Source organism: Sus scrofa, chromosome 7 (assembly GCF_000003025.6).
Source record: "Sus scrofa isolate TJ Tabasco breed Duroc chromosome 7, Sscrofa11.1, whole genome shotgun sequence".
Lineage (NCBI taxonomy): Eukaryota > Metazoa > Chordata > Mammalia > Artiodactyla > Suidae > Sus > Sus scrofa.
Window position 1 is genome coordinate 7,079,281 of NC_010449.5, and position 22,480 is coordinate 7,101,760.

Consider the following 22,480-nt stretch of genomic DNA (forward strand, 5'->3'; position numbering starts at 1 on the left):
GGGACATGCAGGGCCTTAAAATACGAGGGTATGGAATCAGTGGCATCCTACATAATTGAGGTTTGCCTTTTTTTTTTTTTTTTTTTTTTGCTTTTTAGGGCTGCACCTGCAGCAGTGGAAGTTCCCAGGCTAGGGGGTCAAATCAGAGCTGCAGCTTCCAGCCTACACCACAGCCACAGCAACACCAGATCCAAGCTGCATCTGTGACCTACACCACAGCTCACGGCAATGCTGGATCCTTCACCCACTGAGTGAGGCCAGGGATCGAGCCTGCATCCTCATGGTTCCTAGTCGTGTTCGTTAACAACTGAGCCACCATGGGAACTCCAATCGAGGTTTTCCTTTATACCCTCTTCTTCCTTTTCCTCTGTTGTCCCATCAATTATCAAAGGCCCTGGCTACCATCCCCAAATGTTTTTTTGTTTTTTTTTAATTTCTAGACACTTGGCATGTATTTATTTCTTCCAGTTTTATTGAGAGATAGTTAACAATAAATATATCTCATTTATTTATTGAGATACATTTATTATCTTATGTAAGATACATTATTATGCATTATATTAGATAATATATGTTATATAATATATATTAACTTATATAGTGTATAAGTTGTATAGCATAATTATTTGACTTACATACATCATAAAATGACTATCACAATACATTTAGTGACCATCTGTCATATAGATTCAAAATTAAAGAATTAGAAAAATATTGATTTCCTTGTGATGAGAGCTCTTAAGATTTACTCTCCTCACTTTCTTTTTTTTTTTTTTTTTTTTTTTTTTTTTTGTCTTTTTGCTATTTCTTGGGCCGCTGCCGCGGCATATGGAGATTCCCAGGCTAGGGGTCTAATCAGAGCTGCCTACGCCAGAGCCACAGCAACACCGGGGGATCCGAGCCGCATCTGCAACCTACACCACAGCTCACAGCAACGCCGGATGGTTAACCCACTGAGCAAGGGCAGGGACCGAACCCGCAACCTCATGGTTCCTAGTCGGATTCGTTAACCACTGCGCCACGACGGGAACTCCTCTCCTCACTTTCATATACAACATGGAGCAGTGCTAATTGTATTTATTGTGTTGTACATTTTACCCATAGTACTTATTTATTTCATGGCTGGGAGTTTGTACCTTTTGACTGCCTCCATCCAGTCCCTCTCCCTCCATCCCACTCCAAGGTTTTTAAATCAGTATTTCCTTCTTCACTCTAGTTATCATGTGATGGCTCAAATATCATCAATTACCATGTGATATCTCAAATATCGCAATACCTACCTAAGCAGTCTCCGGGCTTCTAGTTTATCAGATTCTGCTTCCTAAGTGTCCCAAGCTCAGAAAGTTTTCAATCGCTTTCTTTGGGATAAAGCCTGAATGCCTCTGCTGAGGTTCTGGACCCGTCACAGCTCCATCTCCCTGTGCTTTTCCAAATGTCCAACATACCTCAAGAGAAAAACTGCCTCCTCGTGGATCTTCACAGCAACCTGTGCATTTTTCTGCCACCATGACTTGCTTTAGCTCTTCGCCCACTCTTCCCCATCTAGGATGAGTCTCATACTCCCTCCTTTTCATCCTTCCATCCTCCCCTGCTTCAAGGTCAAGTCTCCCCTTTCTCCATGCCACCTGCCCTTCTCTTTTTCCTGAGGTAGGCTCTCAGAATCCCAGTTGCTCCTTCCTGTCTGTTTCACCATCACCACCCATTCCAGGCCATCATTGCAATCTCCTCGCTCAAGTACTGGCATATCTTCTGGAGCTGCTCTCCATGCGTGAATTCATTAATCCATGCTTTCATTCAACAACCATTTATTAATTCATTATTATATGCCAGGCTCCATGCAAGGATCCTTAGAGCATGAGATGCTGAGAGTCTGTTTTCAAGACCCTCTTGATCAAAGAAAAGGAAATTATAATGCACTAGGCTAGTTTGGTAAAGGATATTTACATGCCTGTGTATATGATCTTTCTTATTGTTAAGCTCATAAATCTTAAGGCCAGAGAATACACCGTGTATTTCTTTTGTGTGTCCTAGTAACCAAATTGAGCGTCACATCTAGACTTTGAAACACACTTGATTAAGGTTATTGAATGTTTCAACAACAGATTATGGTTCAAAATTATCTAGGTAATTGTCTCAGCATCTTTTCATTCTGCCGGGGGGGGCGGAATATCAGATCTAAAACGAGACTTGCACCCATGGAGTATCTCTGAAAGGATCCACAAGTAACTAGTTTCTTCAGGAAAGGAGACATGGTTGGCTAAAGAATGGGGCAAGAAAATCATTTACCCATGGTACACATTTATATTTTTGAATTTTGTATTATGTGAGTTACTGAAAATTAAATTAAACGAGACATATACCATTTCATTGAATCAATACGGACAAGACAAGATGGCAAATTTTCCTGTGTCTATGGTCTTCTTGAGGACAGTTGGTAAAATGATAACGTGGAAAATATTTACAATGCTTCTACAATGAGAAGCATTGTAGAAGAATATAGGTGGATGCATAATGCCCAAGGATATTTCAAAAATAATTCCAAAGTCTCTCTTCTTTCTGATGGATTTGCATCTAGCCTGGATTTAACTGTGGCCCCAAAATAAAAGAGAAAAACCTTCAGACTTGGCATCAGCCATCTCTGGCTCTACTAGCCCTGATGCTTCTTGCCCACTGTGACAGTGGCCAACAGCAGAGTGTGTGGGGTGTTCTGGAAACCTTCCAGCCCTTGCCTTGGCCATGTCTGAAATGGAGTTTGGCACAACAAAGACTGGACCATCAACTGAGACCCGCTTGATGCCACTTCATCCTTGTGCATCCCTAGAGATCTACTCACCTTTCATCCCATGAGCCGGGGCTGCTTTTAGGGAGCTGGCCATGATATTAAAAAGGTCAGCTGACAAGCTCTTAGTTAAATGATGGAATGCCAATAACATGCTTTTCTACCTATCTACCCAACAAATGGTTATCTTACTTTTGCAAGAAACAAAGCCATTTTAAATGGGTGTATCCTACGATGGAAAGCTTTTATGGAACGTGCCTTTCAACACATCGAACCCAGCATCCCACTCTTAAAGTTGTTAATTAACATCAAGAACTATCCCAACTCGATCGACCATCTATTAGCTGTTTGTTTCTTTTTTTTTTTTTTCCCCTTTGTGAAAATCACAGTCAACCTACTTGTGGTCATGTTCCCACTGGCATGCCTGGAAACTATTAAAAACAGATGTCCCGACCAAGTTTCAGACAGCTGGGGACAGAACGATTCTGGTTGCGTCAGAAATATTTCCCTGTGTTTGGAGGATAAGCTCCTTTCAGGTGTCTTCTTTGATTTTTCCTATAAGACCAAATACATAACTTCCAAATAATAAACTAAAGACAGCTTGTATTTGTATTTGCTTTGGCATCGCTTTTGTTCTGTAATTTGCTTTAACTGGTTCTGAAACTTGAGCTGTTCTGTTCGGTCCTCTGTAAAGATCACAGTGAGACCACACATTTATACCCTGAAACTAGAGATTGGTCTTGTGTACATTATCCACCCTGGAAATGCCAGATCCTACTTTGCTGCATCCAATAAATACTCTATTATTAGGGAACGAAAGAGGGGGAAGAAGGATAACTATAGTTAAAGCAAGTTTTATTTGCCTTCACTGTTATTGTGAATTTGGTATTTGGTCACTGCTGTTTTTCTTTTCATTTGCTTACTGCTCCTCTGGCATTTGCAGTTGCTGAAATTATTTGAACCAAGGCAACACTGGTCCGAAATTTTTTTGGGGGGGAGTCCCAAGAAATGTGGGTCTGATTTTATTCACTGGAGTAGGCTTTCTGCATGAATAAAGGGGAATGATGGGAAAATCCCAAAGAATCGACTTGCCTAAAGAAATGTTTAAAACTGAGTGAGATGTGGCACTCTTTACATCTTTCTAAATCATCACATTTTGAGGACTGTGGCCATGCTGGTCTTTTGTTTCCCAAATACAGGGTTGGGGAAGGATTCTAACTCATCCTCTTTTGGAAAGAATGGGTTTTATCTGCTGTTGCATGTTGAGATCTCCAGAACCAGTATATACATGAAAGGCGGAATGAGTGGCGTTTTCTTCGGTTTCTCCTTTCCTCCAGCCTCCTCCACCCAGCCCCTCTCTCCGCAAAACCCACACATGCCACGAATATATCTGTTCCTATCAGGTAGCACATCTGGGGAGGAGGGAGCTAGAGGAAGCCCATAGTGGAGACGGGTTTTTGAGCTCCCAGAGTGTGTGTCGGGCTTATTGGGGAGCCATGGCTTTGCCCAGGGTTTCTGTGTGCCCCAGGCAGCACTGAGGTTTTAACCAACAGACAGCCTGGTGTAACCAGGGGACCCCACTTATGCCTGCGTTCAGGGGGTTAACCTCACAGTAACTATGCAGCCACTTAAACACTCTAAAGAGGGGTCCTCGGAGTTCCTGCTGTGGCTCAGAAGAAAGGAACTGACTAGTATCCAGGAGGATTCGGGTTCCATCCCTGGCCTCGCTCAGTGGGTTAAAGCGTTGCTGTGAGCTGTGGTGTAGGTTGCAGATGTGGCTAAGATCCCACATTGCTGTGGCTGTGGTGTAGGCCAGCAGCTACAGCTCGACCCCTAGCCTGGGAATTTCCATATGCCACAGGTGCGGCCTTAAAAAAAAGGAAAAGAAATAAAGGGGGGGGGGCTCTGCTTTCCTCTAGGCCCAGGAAGTTATATATTTAGTAGTGTCATGACAATTAAGCAGAAAACCAAATCATTAGCTCCAAAAGAAATAGAAATGGACATAGATGATGTTTATCTCTGTATCACTATTTTTCTGCTTTCAGGACCTCCATTAAAATTTAGAAAAATCTTTGTCAATTTTTTTAAAATACACAGATAACTGTGAATTATTGTCTTTATATCTTTATGGTGTTTCTAGATTTTTCTTTACTAAGATTGAGAGAAATGTTCACACATTTTGGTATAAAGAATTACGGATGGATAAGGAAAAACTTTCTGGTTATTTCATTTTAAAAATGAGAATTGGGATAAAACTAGAGACTCTCATCCTGAGTGAAGTAAGTCAGAAAGAGAAAGACAAATACCATATGATATCACTTATATCTGGAATCTAATATACCACACAGATGAACCTTTCCACAGAAAAGAAAATCATGGACTTGGAGAATAGACTGGTGGTTGCCTGGGGGGAGGGGGAGGGAGGGGGAGGGAGGGGGAGCTTGGGGTTAACGGATGCCAACTATTGCTCTTGGAATGGATTAGCAATGAGATCCTGCTGTGTAGCACTGAGAACTGTGTCTAGATACTTATAGCACAGCAGGACAATGGGAAAAAAAAGGATGTATACATGTATGTGTAACTGGGTTCCCATGCTGTGCAGTGGGAAAAAAAAAAAAAAAAGATATTTGGAAGTGATTTTTAAAAATTAAAAAAAATAAAAATAAAGCTGGAGAACTTAAAAAAAATAAGAATTAAAATTATAAACAAACGTTTGTTTTAAAACCATACAAAGAGGGACGGTAGCTAAAGAAACAAATTGCTTCTCGGTCAGCAGGATGATAATACAAAAGATTTTTATGAGAATTATTTTTGGCCATGCCCACAGCATGCAGGAAGTTCCTGGGCCTGTGATTGAACCTGTGCTACAGCTTTAACCAGAGCCGTAGCAGTGACAGTGGCAGATCCTTCACCCACTGAGACATAAGGGAACTCAAAGAGAGAATTTTTTTTTTCTTTGTCTTTTTGCCATTTCTTGGGCCGCTCCCGCCGCATATGGAGGTTTCCAGGCTAGGGGTCTAATCGGAGCTATAGCCACCGGCCTACACCAGAGCCACAACAACTCAGGATCCAAGCCGCATCTGCAACCTACACCACAGCTCACGGTAACGCCGGATCTTTAACCCACTGAGCAAGGGCAGGGATCGAACCCGCAACCTCATGGTTCCTAGTCGGATTCGTTAACCACTGAGCCACGACGAGATCTCCTGATTTTTTTTTTTTTTTTTAATGAAGATGTTTGGAGTCTTATGGATAAATATTTTGAAGCCGCTGTGATTCACAGAGGACTCACTTCCTTTCCACTGCTGCTCTTTTTGCTTTCCCACTGATGCTCCCAAACACTCATCAAGTCAGAAGCATCCACTGGCTCCTGGAGTATTAGGATTCTATCAAAGTGCACGGAGAAAAAACCCAATCGGCCTCAGGTTGGACTGTTAAAATTAACCTTCGAGACTCATAACATAGATAATAGTCCTAGACGACAAAGGTTTTGATTTCAAGAGCTAGGGTTTTGAGTTTCAATAGACCAAGCCTATTGAAGCACATAAAGTTTATGACATAAACAATAGATTGGAAAGTGGACAGCGGAAAGCTAAAGTTCAGCCCCATTGACTAAGGTGGGAAACTAGGAAAGGGGACCAATGAAGTCTGATGATGACGCAGCAGGTCTGCAAGAAAGTCCTCTGTACTTGGTCCTATGACGACCCCAAGGCAAACCGGAGGGAGGGGAACAGACGACCCCTCCAGGACAGGTCAATACCAGCAAGGAGGACTCTTAAGAGAAGCCTGGGAAGTTGAGAAACCCCCAGGAAAAGTCACCTGTGCCAGCATGGGGCAGCAGATGAAGAGGTGAAATGGGGATGGATCTCAGCCCAAAAGGTGTGGGAAAACTTCTAGAAACTTCTTTTGCCTTCTTACTTCCAGGAAGCCAGAAAGGGCTTTAAAATCAAAACAGGTTTGGGAGTTCCATGCGTGGCTCAGTGGTAACGAACCCACTGAGGACCACTAGCATCCATGAGGATGCAGGTTCAATCCCTGGCCTCGCTCAGTGGGTTAAGGATCCAGTGTTGCCTTGAGCTGCAGTGTAGGTCACAGATGAGGCTCAGATCTGGCGTGGTTGTGGCTGTGGTGTAGGCCAGCAGCTGCAGCTCCGATTCGCCCCTGACCTGGGAACTTCCATATATCACAGGTGCAGCCCTAAAAAGCAAAAATAAAATAAAATAAAAATGGATTTAACTTGAGAACGTGTGGACCCACAGCCAGAGACAATAGTCTGACTATTCTCAACCCAAAGGATGCCTCAAAGAACAGACGATGGCCACAGAGGGCCAGATGCTCCTCTCCTCCAATTCCCTGAGGACACACAGCCCATGTCTATGTTTCAGATACAGCCCCGGGGAGAATTTACCCCAGGCAACTCAATTTTAGTGCTAATCATTTTAGTGCCAATCATGAAGTGGAATAAGGACTCAATTTAGAAATGAAGGGGAGTTCCGTTTTTTTCTTTTTTTTTTTTAAGTTACACTTTTTGCACATTCAAGTTTGTGGATCCTGAAGATTACATAGTTACTCCACCATATTGACAGGGAGGTAGAAATTCACAATGCCCACATAATAAAAAATGTTTTAAAATCTTAATATCCTGATGAGCCAGGATATTAAGTGACTTCCTGGTAAGTCACTCTTGGGGTTACTTAAGAAATAAGCTTGATAAAATTTAAGTAAGGATATAAACATCCCACAGTAATTAATTACCTTTTTTTTTTTAAGTAATGATGAGGTGATCTTTGCTAATACGAAATGATTTTAGGAGTTCCCATTGTGGAGCAGCAGAAACGAATCCTACTAGGAACCATGAGGTTGCGGGTTCGATCCCTGGCCTTGCTCAGTGGGTTAAGGATCTGGCGTTGCCATGAGCTGTGGTGTAGGTCGCAGACACAGCCCAGATCTGGTGTTGCTGTGGCTCTGGCGTAGGCCGACGGCTACAGCTCAGATGAGGCCCCTAGCCTGGGAACCTCCATATGCTGCTGGTGCAGTCCTAAAAAGACAAAAATAATAATAATAATAATTATATATATATATATATATATATGAACTGATTTTAGTCTGAGCACCGCAAGTGAAAAAAATCAGAAATAAAGAAAGTAGAAGAAAAGGAAAGCAATTACGATCATGATGCAGCCAGGGGAGGGAAAAAGTAAGCAATACCTTTCCATAGCCTAGAACATCATAAGGCTTGAATGTCTCCAAGGTGATCTTGAGGAGTTGACAAAGGGAACTTGAAGCACTCGAATAAAGAGCTACGCTTTTAGGGCACATTCGAAATCACCACTAGTTCTCCACCTCTTTATTCTTCCATGCAAAGAAAACAATATTTGAGCCCTTCGAATTATCAATTCATGTTCTATTGTCTGAATTTTTCTATCTTCATCCAGGGGCTGATGACGTCATTCACTCCTCCATCTACTTAACAACTACGTCCTGAACACCCGGTAAGTGGTAAGCACTGTTCTGCGTTCTGAGAGTACATCAATGAACAATATAGACAATATTACCTGCCTAAGGAAGCTTCCATTCTAATAGGAGAGCCAAACATTGCACAAAATACATATGTTAGACAAATGCAAGCTATGGAGAACAATAAAGTAGGGAAGAAAGCAGGGACTGTTGGGGGGAGAAGCAACTCTGTTTCATACAGTGGTGGAAAAATACATTCAATCCCTAAGGTTCGATATTGGAGGAAACGCCTGAAAGAGGCGAGGAATGAACTATGCAGAGGTGGCGGGGGAGAGCGCCCCTGGTGGAAGAAACGTGAAGTGTAAAAGCCTTGAAGGAAAATGCCTGCTGTGCTCATGGAAAGGCTACCGCCGGAGTGGCTGTGGCAGAGGGGATGCTGGGGACAGTAATAGGAAATGAGGTCAGAGAAGAAATGGGAACCAGATTGTAAGGCCTTTAGACCACGGTGAAGACTTCTGAACTTTTACTCTGGAGAACTACAAGCAAAGGGGTGACATAGCTGACTTACATCTTACCAGGACCACCCTGGCGGCTGGGTTGAGAATAGACCGAGGGGTCAATGACAGAGACAAGGTGGAGCATTTAGGATGATTGGAATAATTCAGGCAAGCGATTATAGCAGCACGGATTAGACGGAGCGCCTAGAGGTGAGAGGAAATGATCCGATTCTAGGTAGTTTTGAAGATAAAACGGACAAGACTTATTTAGGAAGTAAATATTTAAGGAGTCAGCAAATACTCTGAATCCAAAGAACTAGAATGACGTGGTTGCTGTTAACTGAAAGGAGGAAAAGCGAAGAAGAAATCGGTCTAAAGACAAAGATCTGACCCTCGGTTTGAGAGATCTAGTAGACACCCAAGTGGAAAAGTCGGGTAGGCAGATGGATATAGACCTAGGCTGGAGATCTTCGTGGAGGTTGAGCAGTATATTGGTGGATTTCGACCTGTGAGGCTAGATGAGGTCACCAAAGGTGTGTGTATGAACAGAAAAGAATTTAAGAACTAAGCCTTAGGGAACTCCAAAGAGAAAAGGTCAAAAAGATGAGAAGGAACAAGAAATGTGGCCTCAGTTGAGATCGGAGTAAAACCAGAAGAAAGAGAGTCCTGGAAAAATCAGAAGGAAACTAATCTCTAGGGAATAAGGTTGATTTTGGCTGCTGGCTGCCTTTGGTGTATCTACGGCTCTTGAGTGACCTTGAGTTTTCATTTGAAGAGTCGTAAGAGGTATGAGGAACAGCAGATAAAACACTAGACCTGACTAAGGGGGTGGGGGGTGAAACTGATAGGAGATCTCTGCATAAAAATGATGATCCCAAAAAATCCTCCAGCCAAGAATTTGTTTTAAAAGGGTCACAGGTGGAACGTGACCGCAGGTTCCCGACACCGGCAAATTCCTCTCTTGAGGAATGTTACTTCATCCCGATTGCTTAAAATTTCCATAGATGAAATTGCACTGAACATGATCTCACATTCGAAAATCATTGAGAATGTGAGAACACAAGCATGTGAGGAAAAGTGCATGGAAATGGCAGACCGACCAGGAAAGACTTCAGCTGTCAATAGATTTGGAAAATATGTACATTTGGAGAAATGTTTGATGGTTTACAAATGTTTCATTGTATGTTTAAAGAAATAAAAAGGAGCATTGAGGAGTTCGCTGGTGGTACAGTGGGTTAAGGCTCAAGTTGCTGCTTTGGTGCAAGTTCAGTCCCTGGCCTGGGAACTTTTGTGCGCTATGGGTACAGCCAAAAAAGAGGGGTGGAGAGCATTGAAATTATGACTAAGATAAAGACTATAAAAATAACCAAGCTGTTTTGAAAAAGCACCAAACAGAACTTGTAGAAATAAAAATGACAATCATTGAAATTTTAAAAATATAATAGATAGATTAAATAGATTTGCCACAGCTGAAAAGTGGATTCAAGATAGAGTTAAAATTATTACCCAGGAGTTCCCATCGTGGCTCAATGGTTAACAAATCTGATTAGGCACCATGAGGTTGTAGGTTCGATCCCTGGCCTTGCTCAGTGGGTTAAGGATCTGGTGTTGCTGTGAGCTGTGGTGTAGGTTGCAGATGCGGCTCGGATCCTGCGTTGCTGTGGCTCTGGCGTAGGCCGGTGGCTACAGCTCTGATTCAACCCCTAGCCTGGGAACCTCCATATGCCGCAGGAGCGGCCCAAGAAATAGCAACAACAACAACAACCAAAAAAAAAAAAAGACAAAAGACAAAAGACAAAAAAAAAAAAAGAATATTACCCAGAGCAACCAGAAAGACAACCAGCTGGAGGGGGATAAAATGACAAGGAATAGAGGCTGGAGAACATCTAATGCACAGCTAATCTGAATTCCAGGAAAGTGTAAGAGAATGAGGAAGAAACAACATTTGGAGACAAAATGGGCTGAAAATTTTCCAGATCTGATGGACAAGACTCAGATTCAGGTTAAAATGAATTCCAAGTAGGATAAATAAAAAGAAATCTGCCCCATTCCATTATGGTAAAACCACAGACTAACAAAGCAAAAGAAAAGCTCTTAGAAGAAGCCAAAGGATGAAAAGAAAGGACAATTAGGGAACATTAAAAGGGACAATTATTACACAGACAAGATACAATGGAAACAGGAAAACAGTCGACTTCTCTCTTCAAAGTGCTAAAGAAAAGAAAAAACTGCCGGAGTTCCCGTTGTGGCTCAGTGGTTAATGAACCCGACTAGGAACCATGAGGTTTCGGGTTCAATCCCTGGCCTCCCTCAGTGGGTTAAGGATCTGGCATTGTCATGTGCTGTGGCGTAGATCGCAGACCCGGCTCAGATCCTGCGTTGCTGTGGCTGTGGTGTAGGCTGGCAGCTACAGCTCTGATTCAACCCCTAGCCTGGGAACCTCCATATGCCATGGGTGTGGCCCTAAAAAGACAAAAGACAAAAAAAAAAAAAAAAAAGAAAAAATTAAAGAAATCACAACAGTGACTACATGAAAAGTGAACTTGTAAGTATCTGATTTGTAATGTTAAAGAGTTAAAATAACACATGGGTAGGAAGATGGTGATCAGATTGCTCACACCATTGGCAAGGAGGGTAAAAATTCTGACTAGCTTATTAAATACTCCTGCTAAATGTCTAGGGGACCAAGACTAAAATTATGATTTACTGCATTCAAGATAGTAGAAGGAAAATATAGAATGGGGAAAAACATCAATCCAACAGAAGGTAAGTGATGGAAAAAGAATCTTGGAAATGTCTGGCAAATAGAAAACACAAAATAGCAGGAATAAATCAAAACACATTCAAAGTGTGATAGGCTGAATAAAAATAGCCAACCTGGATAAAAATATCAACCTAGGTTTTAGCTGTTTATAAGAGATATACTTAAAGCATAAGGGCACAGAAAGATTAAAGCAAAAAGATGGGAAATATACCAAGAAAATACCAGTCAAAAGAAAAGGTAGCGAGCTGTATTAATATAGAGGCACAGCAACAAAAACACTTTAAGGATAAAGTCATACCATATTGATAAACACTTCAATTTACACACACAAATGTATAATAACTTTAAACTTTTACATACTTAATATAGTTGTTAACATTATAAATATAGTTAACATTAAGGGACAAACGGTACTAAAAAAACTATAAAGAAAAATTTACAAATTAACCATCTTCACGGAATATTTTAATACAACCCTAACAACAAATGTTTAATCATGCAAACATAAACAATAAAAAATAAAAATATAAGACTTTTTAAAAGCCTAATTAATAAGTTTAGATTTGTATATTATCCCCGAATTGAATATATATTCATTTTTAAATCACCAAGTTGTTTTTTGAATGAACAATGTAGTAGACATACAAAGCAAATCTTACTGCATTTAAAAGGCGCATATAATCAAGTTCACTCACAATAATGAAATTAGGTTAAAAAGTAGTAACAAGTAGAAAACTAAGCAAAAAACATTGATTGGAAATTTGTTATGCTCCCAAACAACTTCAGATTGGAGAGAAAGAAAGAAAGAAAGAAAGAAAGAAAGAAAGAAAGAAAGAAAGAAAGAAAGAAAGAAAGAAAGAAAGAAAGAAAATATATTATGATGAAAATTAGAAAAAGTTAAAATGGAAAGATAGTGAAAATAAACATATTAAAACATGGAATGCAACTGAATGTTACTTACAGAAATGTCTTTACCTTTAAGTGCTAAAAATAAGACTGAAAATACACAAAGCATCCATCTTAAAGAGTCAGATTTAAAAGCAAAAAAAAGAAGAAAAGAAAAGAAAACTAAAGAAAGAAGGCAAAATAAAACGGAAATCAATTAGATAAAAAACCAACATATATTAGAGATCAGTAAAGACAAAAGTTGATTCTTGGAAAAGACTAATTAAATGGACAATTTCTGTATGATTAATCAAGAGAAAAAGTATAACAAAGCAATATTAGGGGTGAGTATGGGGGCATGACTGCAAATATTTCAAAGATCCAAAAAGATAAGATTTATGAACAAGCCAATAAATTTCCAGAAATTGGGAGAACTGGAGAAATTCACAGAAAGAAATTTAACTTATAAAAACTAGCTCGGGAAGAACCAGAAAGCCAAATGAGTTGTCTGACTATTAGTGTAATCAAAGTTTTCTCATAAAGACAACTTGGTCAAGGCAAGTTCAACAAACTTTTGAAGAACGTATTCCAATCTTACCCAAACTGCCGAAAGCGAGAGAGAAAATAGGAACAGAGTGCATTTCGTTTTGCTATGCTTGATACGATATCAACATACAAGAAAGGAGTGTTACAGGCAGCTCTCACCCGTGAAATAGATGCCAAATCTAAACAAGATACTATCGAAACAAGTCTAATGATATATTTAAAAGAACGAATTGGGTTTAGCCCTGGAATGCAAAGTTGCTTTACTGTTAGAATATTTATTCATGTAAATTGTTGGCATCAATGTTTAGCTAAGTTGCAGAATCCAGAGTAACTAAAACGATTCATTGCATTTCTATGTCCTAGCAACAACTAATGAGGAAATTTTAAAATGATATTTTTTACAATAGCAAAAATGGTGGTGAACCAAAGAAGGTGATTCCAGACACTATACACCTCAAAGAAGACTTTCAAGATAGTAACGGAATTGTAATGATTAAACTTTTCCATCAAAGAGGATGATTGGATTTAAGATTTGGGCGTTAGAACCACTCTGGGTGCTGACAAGGGCTTAGGTGTGTCAGGAAACCCAGAGGCTGAAGGAAGTAGGAGCATGAGCAACTTAACCCATTTCCTTCTAAGAAATGATCAAATAAGAATTTAAATTAAAAGGCTGAATCAGGTTGTAAGAACGGGGGTGGAGTGGGGGGTGGAATCTAGTGGACTTGTCAAGAGATTGATTTTGCATTTTGACTTAGATCAATAAATGCATCAGGAGTTTCCATCGTGGCTCAACGGTAATGAACACGACTAGTATCCATGAGGAAGCAGGTTTGATCCCTGGCCTCGATCAGTGGGATCCCGCATTTGCATTGCTGGTGAGCTGTGGTGTAGGTCGCAGATGCAGCTCAGCTCTGGCATTGCTGTGGCTGTGGCTTAGGCTGGCAGCTGCAGCTCCAATTCGACCCCTAGCCTGGGCACTTCCATATGCTGTAGGTGCAGCCTTAAAAAGACAAAATGAATAAATAAATAAATGTAGCAAAGATACTTTTCTTCTCATTTTACTCTGACAAATAAAAACATGTTTTATTTGCATTTGCTGCGTCACAGTGTGGTTTGGGAACGTGGCACCGGGAGCTTGTGGGAAGGTTTAAGCATCATCTCCCACAGTCAATCCCAGACACAACCACCCAAGAAAACTCAAGGGGAGAAAACAAAAATCGGGAAAATGTTTATTTTCAAAATCCACAATTTTTATAACAAATGCATATAATCAGCACCAAACCTGGGGGTGCTTGTGTTTCTGGGTGCACGTTTTTTCTGAAACCCTTTGGGTCAGGCTCTATGAAACTGCCATTTTTTTTTTGCAAGCAGATGAATCAATGTCAGCCATTTCCTGTGATGGAACCTAATATTTTCTGGGTTTGCTCTAGGAAAAATCACTGACCTCGCTGAAAAGGCTGATTTTAAAAATAAAAGGGATGGAATGTTACAGACTACTTCATGCTTTTACAGAAGAAACAAAAAACAAGTCCAACTCTCTAAATGCCAATTCTATTTTGGCATTATTGCCAAGATGATTCTATTAACTATGCGAAGAAGCTATAAAGTCAAATATTTTGCAGGTTACTCTTTGAATCAACACAGGTGGATATTACTCCTTGACTAATGAGTGAGGTTTCAATGGATTACAAAATGCAGTCGTATATTCGCATGGCTTAGATGCCCATCACAGGCTGTACGGTATCTAACTGGCATAGATTCTGATTCCGATGTTTTTATGTAGGCCTTGCTTCTCTATTAAAATTGAAAGTGTTAATTTGCCAGTAATCACTCCACTCTCTCGTCTCGTCTCACTCAAAGGACAGGCCCTTACTGCATGGATAAAATGTAGTAATGCATTTAGTGCGAGGCCATGATTTTAGACCTCCAGCTGTTTTACTGGTTGTGTAACTAAAAATAAGATAATGTTATGTGGGTAACCACCGCTTTTGCTGGCATTCACATTTTACAAATCACTGCACAGTATGCAAACCATTATATTTTTTAAATGCTTAAATTCCAGCCTAGGAGTCAAACACTTCCATTATTTAAAAAGAGAGAGAGAGAGCTTTTTTGGACTGTAAAGTAGAATGAGCCCTGGACAGGGGCGCTGCTGGGCTGAGTTGATGTGCCAAGAGCGGTTCCTTGTCAAACCCCATCCCGGCAGCTCAGCCGGGGAGAAGCATCCTCTCTGAGTGAGGGCAGCATCTTCAAAGGTTGGTGGGGTGTTTTGGTGTTTTAATTTTTATTTGATCTGTAAACCTACTATTTGTTCACAGAATGCAAACCCCAGAACGGTATACAGAGTAACAACAGTGGAGAGAAATAATACGCTTCTCTAAACAGGCTTATATTAAGAATTAAGGGTCAGAGGAAAGAACTTTGCTGGTTCACAGCGTGCAAACACATTTTTAAACACGCACACACACACACATAAAAACCCTGTGATATTTATACTTCTGTGATCTGATCAGAAGCCCAAAGCATATGCCTGTAAACTGAATATTTGTTTTGCATGAAAGCGCCGACAAATAAATGAACGCTGTTCAGCTGCATTTTGACAATAGCATCTACTTTCAGAAATACCAGTTTTTCAAAACAGACACTCCTGAAACACACTCACTCTCATTGACACACACACTGGCAAGGACTTGATGAGACTTGGCCAGTACCTGAATTTGCTCTCAAGGGTCTGTGGGCTATTTATGGGTTTGGTGTTTGTTTGTTTTTTTAATCTGTGATGGTTTGTATTTTCCCCAAATACTGAATTTATATAAGACCCTAGGTTTATATAAGGCATCTCAAGTGCATATAAATTTGCTACAGCGAAGGCAGGTTTTCCCTAAAATCCCTAGGAGACTAAATGATTTTGGTGTCAGTCAATCAAGATGGGCCACATATAAAGCAAAATGTCTATAACTAGACATGCATACCTGCCTGGGCACTATGAACTGATTTTTAGATCCAGATTTTAACTCCTTCCCTCGCAATAACCAAGTGAGTAATGGAAAGATGATCACAGAAGCAGACAAGAGAAAATAGACTTAAATCTGTGGTTTCTCACCAGCCAAACATTGATCAAGGGACCAGACAAGGAGGAAAGGGATGCAGGAACGTGGACTTGAAAAAGACAACTTGGTAAATAAGTGAAATTAGGAGTTCCCGATATGGTGCAGTGGAAAGGAATCCGACTAGGAACCCTGAGATGGCCGGTTCGATCCCTGGCTTCACGCAGTGGGTTCGGGATCTGGCGTTGCTGTGAGCTGTGGTGTAGGTTGAAGACACGGCTGGGATCTGGCATTGCTGTGGCTGTCAGCTGCAGTTCCGATTCGACCCCTAGCCTCGGAACATCCATGTACACCTCGGGTGTGGCCCTAAAAAGCCAAAAAAAGAAAGAAGTGAAATTAAGAACAACTTCATCTGTGAGTTTTTAGACTGGATTTCTATATGGATTGATAGAAAAAGTAAGGTAAGATTATCGATTCTCTAAGAAAAAGTGACCTTGCAAGAAAGATGATCAGTTAAAAACTTAGTGTTTCTAGGAATTCATAAAAATGTACATACGCGAAGCCCATTTTCTTCTAACAAGTCCCTCATGTTCTCCAATCTCAAGGACTGAACCCGTAGTTCCCTACGTCTCTTTGCACAGGCAGCGTTTTTTACTCTTATGGATGCACAACTAGAACGTTCACAGACACAGGAATGGGCAGACCTGTGTCAGGATAAAATACATCTCCCGTTGGTTTGGGGTCAGGCTCTTTAGAGCTAGAGGGGAACTCGGAATCCATCTGGTCCAAACTTTGAATTTTATACACAGGGATCTGTGACTCAGAGAAGTTAGGTGACTTGCCTGAGGTCACACAGCTAATAAGCCAAGAAGTAAGCCAAGCCTTTTTCAGCCTAAGACTTGTGCCCAAGATGCCACACCAGACTGTCTGTTCTTCCTAGTCTTACCACCACTTCAAAAGGGCAATTAAGAATGACTGAAAGAGGGATTCCCATCGTGGCTCAGCAGGTTAAGAACCCGACATAGGGTCCTGGAGGATGTGGATTCAATCCCTGGCCTCACTTAGTGGGTTAAGGATCTAGCATTGCCACAAGCTGCAGAATAGCTCATAGAGAGAGCTTGGATCCATCAGTGCTGTGGCTGTGGTGCAGGCTAGCAGCTGGAGCTCTGATTCAACCTCTAGCCCAGGGAATATCATATGCTACAGATGCAGCCCTAAAAAGAAAAAAAAAATGAATGAAATAACATGGATGTACCGAGAGGGTATTCTGCTCAAGGAAATAAGTTAGAGAAAGACAAGTAAGATGTTTTCATTGTATGTGGAAACCAAAACAAACAAATATAATAAAAAGACTCAAAGATACAGAGAACAAACTAGAAGTTGCCAAAGAGGAGGGGAGAGAGGACGGGCAAAATAGGTGAAGGGGATTAAGAGACACAAAGTACCTGTTATAGGGAGTTCCCATCGTGGTGCCAGGGAAACCAATCTGACTAGCAACCATGAGGTGGCAGGTTCGATCCCTGATCTTGCTCAGTAGGTCAGGGATCGAGTATTGCCGAGAGCTGTGGTGTAGGTCGTAGACATAGCTCGAATGTGGTGTTGCTATGACTGTGGTGTAGGCTGGCAGCTGCAGCTCTGATTTGACCCCTAGCCTGGGAACCTCCGTATGCCGCAGGTGCAGCCCTGGGGGAAAAAAAAAACAACACAAAGTACCTGTTATAAAATAAATAAATCGTAGGGATACAATGTACAGCACAGGGAAAATATTATAATAACTGGGTATAATGCATAAAAATATTGAATCTCTATGTTGCATATCTGAAATTAATATGTCAACTATACTTCTATTTGAAAAACTGAATGATTGAAACTCATTCTTTAAAATCATGTACAGCTGACTCCACACCTGCTGCTGTGGGCCGTTGAGATGGAGGCGGGTATGAGGGCTGCCTGTGTATGCTCCTTTCACAGGGGACAAAATCAAATGCCGGAAGAACATAACTGGATCACCCGTGTTTTGGCCCAACGGCAGACACGCAATCTTAGAGCCTGAGTGGACGTGAGGCCATGGCACAGGCATGGCCAGCAGCCCCAGGAGGCTGTCAGCAGAGGCCTGGGCTCGGAGGCCAGTCAAGCTCAATCTCTTCCCTTCGAGGCGCTGAATCACTGAGCCACACCTTTCCAGCTGATTCCAGCTTCATCTGAAGGGCGCGGCAAGACGGCCAGCCCTAAGCTGGAGATGTGCCCTCAGTCTTTAGCTAGGGAAAGTGAAAGACCCAAGCAGTTTCGCTTAGGATTTGGTGGTGGTTTCCAAGCTTTAGGAAACCTGCATTTTAGGCCAGATTTATAATATTATACTATATATTATACATTTATAATGTTATATGATAAAGTTAGGGGCGGGTTGTTTGTTGGCTACACCCACAGCATGTAGATGTCTCAGGGCCAGGGATCAAACTGAGCCACAGCAGCAACCTGAGCCACAGCTGTGACAACACCAGATCCTTAACCTGATGAGCCACCAGGGAACTCTGATGGAGTTAGTTTCTTTTTCTTTTTTTCTTTTTCTTCTTTTTTTTTTTTTTCCTTTTGCTTTTTAGGGCTACACCTATGGAATATGGAGGTTCCCAGGCTAGGAGTCAAATCAGAGCTATAGCTGCTGGCCTATGCCACAGCCACAGCAACACAGGATCCAAGTCAAACAATCCAAACAATTTATTTGTTTGGTAAGTTCTGCTATTCCTGGGGGGAAAAAAAATGGCCCAAAGGAGTTCCCGTCGTGGCGCAGTGGTTAACGAATCTGACTAGGCACTGTGAGGTTGCGGGTTTGATCCCTGGCCTTGCTCAGTGGGTTGATGATCTGGCATTGCCATAAGCTGTGGTGTAGGTCGAAGACATGGCTCAGATCCCAGCTGCTGTGGCTCTGGCATAGGCCGGTGGCTACAGCTCCAATTAGACCCCTAGCCTGGGAACCTCCATATGCCATGGGAGCAGCCCAAGAAATGGCCAAAAAAAAAAAAAAAAAAAGGCAAAAAAATGGCCCAAAGTAGATAATTTATTAAAGAAGGCACACAGCGCCTTCTTTTCTCCAGGTTCATGGCAATGAGCGGCCCACCCGTCACTCGGCAGTCTGCTTCCCTTCTGGAAGATGCCCAGAGGCTCCAAGGCCCTTCCTGACACTCTTCCTTAACCACACCAGGTATTCTAGAAACAAAACACCAAACACAAGAATGATTTCCCATTCCTCCTCCACTACCCCCCCCCCAAAAAAAACCTCTTCCTTGGAGAGAGAAGCCTTTGACAAGGAAAGTCTTCAATAAACAAATAAAGCAGGGGTTTTTTTGTTTTTGCTTTTGTTTTTTTAACTCTCAAGTCATTAAGAAGTAGATATCACTTTCAAAAGGTAATGAGAATTAGGCCTTTTTTCCCCCCATTCACTCTACCGAAAGTCATTAGTAGTTGCAAATGGATTAGCCTAAATTGTCTCATCACATTTTCTGTACCACAATCTAGGAAATGCAAAGTTGCAGGGGTGAAGGGGGAAGGCGCATGCCCCCTGGGCGGGCAGGATTCTTCCGCTGAAAAAAGGGTGAGCCAGTGGGTTCTCCAGAGGGGTGACCACCCCCAGGGAGTGGCTGTTTATGTATATAACAGACACCCCCACTCCGGCTAATTACATAAGCCTGTTAGCTGCAGAGACGCTGCTGATCCCCATGCACCAGGACGCAGGTTCAATCCCCAGCCCCGCACAGTGGGTTAAAAGATCTGGCATTGCCACAGCTGCAGTGCAGATCCGATCCCTGGCCCAGGAACTCCATATGCCTCGGGGCAGCCAAAAAAACAAACAAAAAAAACAAACCAAACCAAACCTGTTTGCTGCCACTGTTACTTGACCATTTCTTTGGCCAGCGTCTCCCTCTTCCTATGTTAACAACAAATGAGTAAGTGGACAAGGTGTGTTCAAACTCTGCTGAGATTCTGTTGTTTCTGTGTCTATTCTGTCTGAAGACACTGTGGAGAAGCAGCCTATTGGCAACACCTTGTACAGCTATAGAGTTTCCAGACTTGGGCTCTCAAGAATATTTCAATATTTTAATATTTTATTATTGTTTATATGAAAATTCCTTACATCGTAAATGCTTAAAAGTTCATCATTGGCCAAATCCACAAGAAACTGGTGTGTTTTCTCATTTCTGCTTCAGAGACAAGGACATAAGTGATCAGGTGGCAAGGCAGGATGAATAATGCTGATTCCCGTTTCACAGTTTCCAAAAAGGAACACGCAGAGGGAAGAATATGGGCTTTGCTTTCTCAGAAGCAGGTGTCCTGTGTCCCAGACCAGTCTTGCCCAGTTTTCACTGGCTGTGTGATCTTGGGCAAGTTACTTAACTGCTCTGAGCCTCCATTATTGCCTTAATGTATCTACCTTATGAAAAGTCAGCTGGGTAAATTGTGCAAGATAATTAGCATGGGAGTTCCTGTCGTGTCTCAGGAGTAACAAACCCATCTAGAATCCATGAGGATGGGAGTTTGATCCCTGGCCTTGCTCAGTGAGTTAAGGATCTGGCATTGCCATGAGCTGTGGTGTAGGCTGGCAGCTATAGGTCTGATTCGAGCCCTAGCCTGGGAACTTAAAAATGCTGCAGATATTGCCCTAAAAAGCAAAAATATAAAATAAAATAAAACAATCAAAAATAATTAGCGTGATATTAATAGACGGTAGCAATTATTACGATTAGACCCGCAAGAAAGAAGGAGGCAGAACTTCCATATACAGCTGGTTCCGTCACTCTGTTAGAACTGGCTGGCCTTCCATGCTATGTGGCATGAAGAACTGGGGTCTCAACCATCTACTTTTTTTTCACCCACATCCTGCAGAAGTTCCTGGGCCTGGGAGTTCTCTTGTGGTGCAGTAAGTTAAGGATCTGGTGTGGTCATTGCTGTGGCACGGGTTTGATCCCTGGCCCAGGAACTTCCATGTGTGCAGCCAAAAACAACAACAACAAAAAAAACAGAAGTTCCCAGGCCTGGGATCAAACTCACAAACCCACTCCACAGCAGTGACCCAAGCCACAACAATGACAACACTGAATACTTACTGAGCCACCAGGGAACTCCCTCAACCGTCTACTTTTAGTTCAAGAGAGATCATTTTAACCCCATTCAAAGGCACTCCTCATCATCCTCTATTAAAATGGAAAAGAGAAAACGACACGCTCAAAAGACAATCTCTTATTTATACACATGTTTATGGTAGAATGAGACAGATTGCTTTTTGCAATGGTCGTTGGTTTCCTTTGAAGCATCTGTTCCACCTCATTCCAATACCCGTCGTGAAGACTGGCTATCATTCCGCCCCATGTCCAGGGTGGGTCCTGGTCGGCCGGTGCCTGGCAGTTTAATTATTGGCTCAGGGAGGAGGCTGTGACCCAAGCTCAGGGAACCACAGGGAGGTCCAGGATTTTGTTTAAAGGTTGAAGAGAGAAGAAATCTCTCTTTCTCTGGAGAGGTGTGAATTGGACATGAAAAGCTGGGAGCTGCTGCCACCATGCCTACCCTGAGAGAATCCCAGTGGAGAAGGAAACTAACCATCAGAGAAGGGCAAAGCCAAGTCACCTCGGAGACACAGAGCCGGGGAGCTGATCAAAGCACTTCTGAAACAGAATGTTGGGCTTTTCAACTTCTTGAGTCAACAAATACCTTTAAGCCGATTTAGCACTGGGTCAGGCAGTACGCGTGGCCCAACATATCTTATCTGTTTCGGCTCCATTGGGAATCACTATTACGTAATGACCCTCTGTTCCGGGGTGATGGATAAAACCCCATTACAAATGTTCCCGCAGCTTCTGGAAAATCCATCTTGAAGACATTGTTGCTATTGTCCGTTGTCCTTTCTTTCTTTTTTTTTTTTTTGCTTTTTAGGGCCGCACCTGTGGTATATGGAAGTTGCCAGACTAGGGGTCGAATGGGAGCTATGGCTGCCGGTTTACACCACAGCCACAGCAATGCCGGATCCTTAACCCACTGAGTGATGCCCAGGATCAAATCCATATCCTCATGGATACTAGTCAGGTTCATAACCCGCTGAGCCCCAACGGGAACCCCCATTTACTATCGCCCTTTTAACTGGAGTTCCCGTAGTAAATTAACCCTCTGAATCTCATGTTAGAGAGGAACAATGGTCACGTCTAGGGAATCGACATGCTCTCATTTTTCAAACTATCAGATCCTTATATTTCTTCTTGCCTCAACTGTCTGGAAGAGCAGAGATCCTTAATGTTGTCAGGTTTGGAGAGTGATGGGTCCCTTGGCCACGTGGGAAGATAGGAAGATGGAGCAGGCTGAGCACATAGTAGGCTGGGACCCCAATGCCAACTGAGCCTGAAGGAGCAGCCCAGGTCCTGGCCACACCTGAGTGGACAGAAAGTTCAGATGGGGAGTGAGGGCGCTCAAAGAGCAGCTCAGACAGGGTCCAGCACGGAGTAGACCCTCACTAAATAACAGT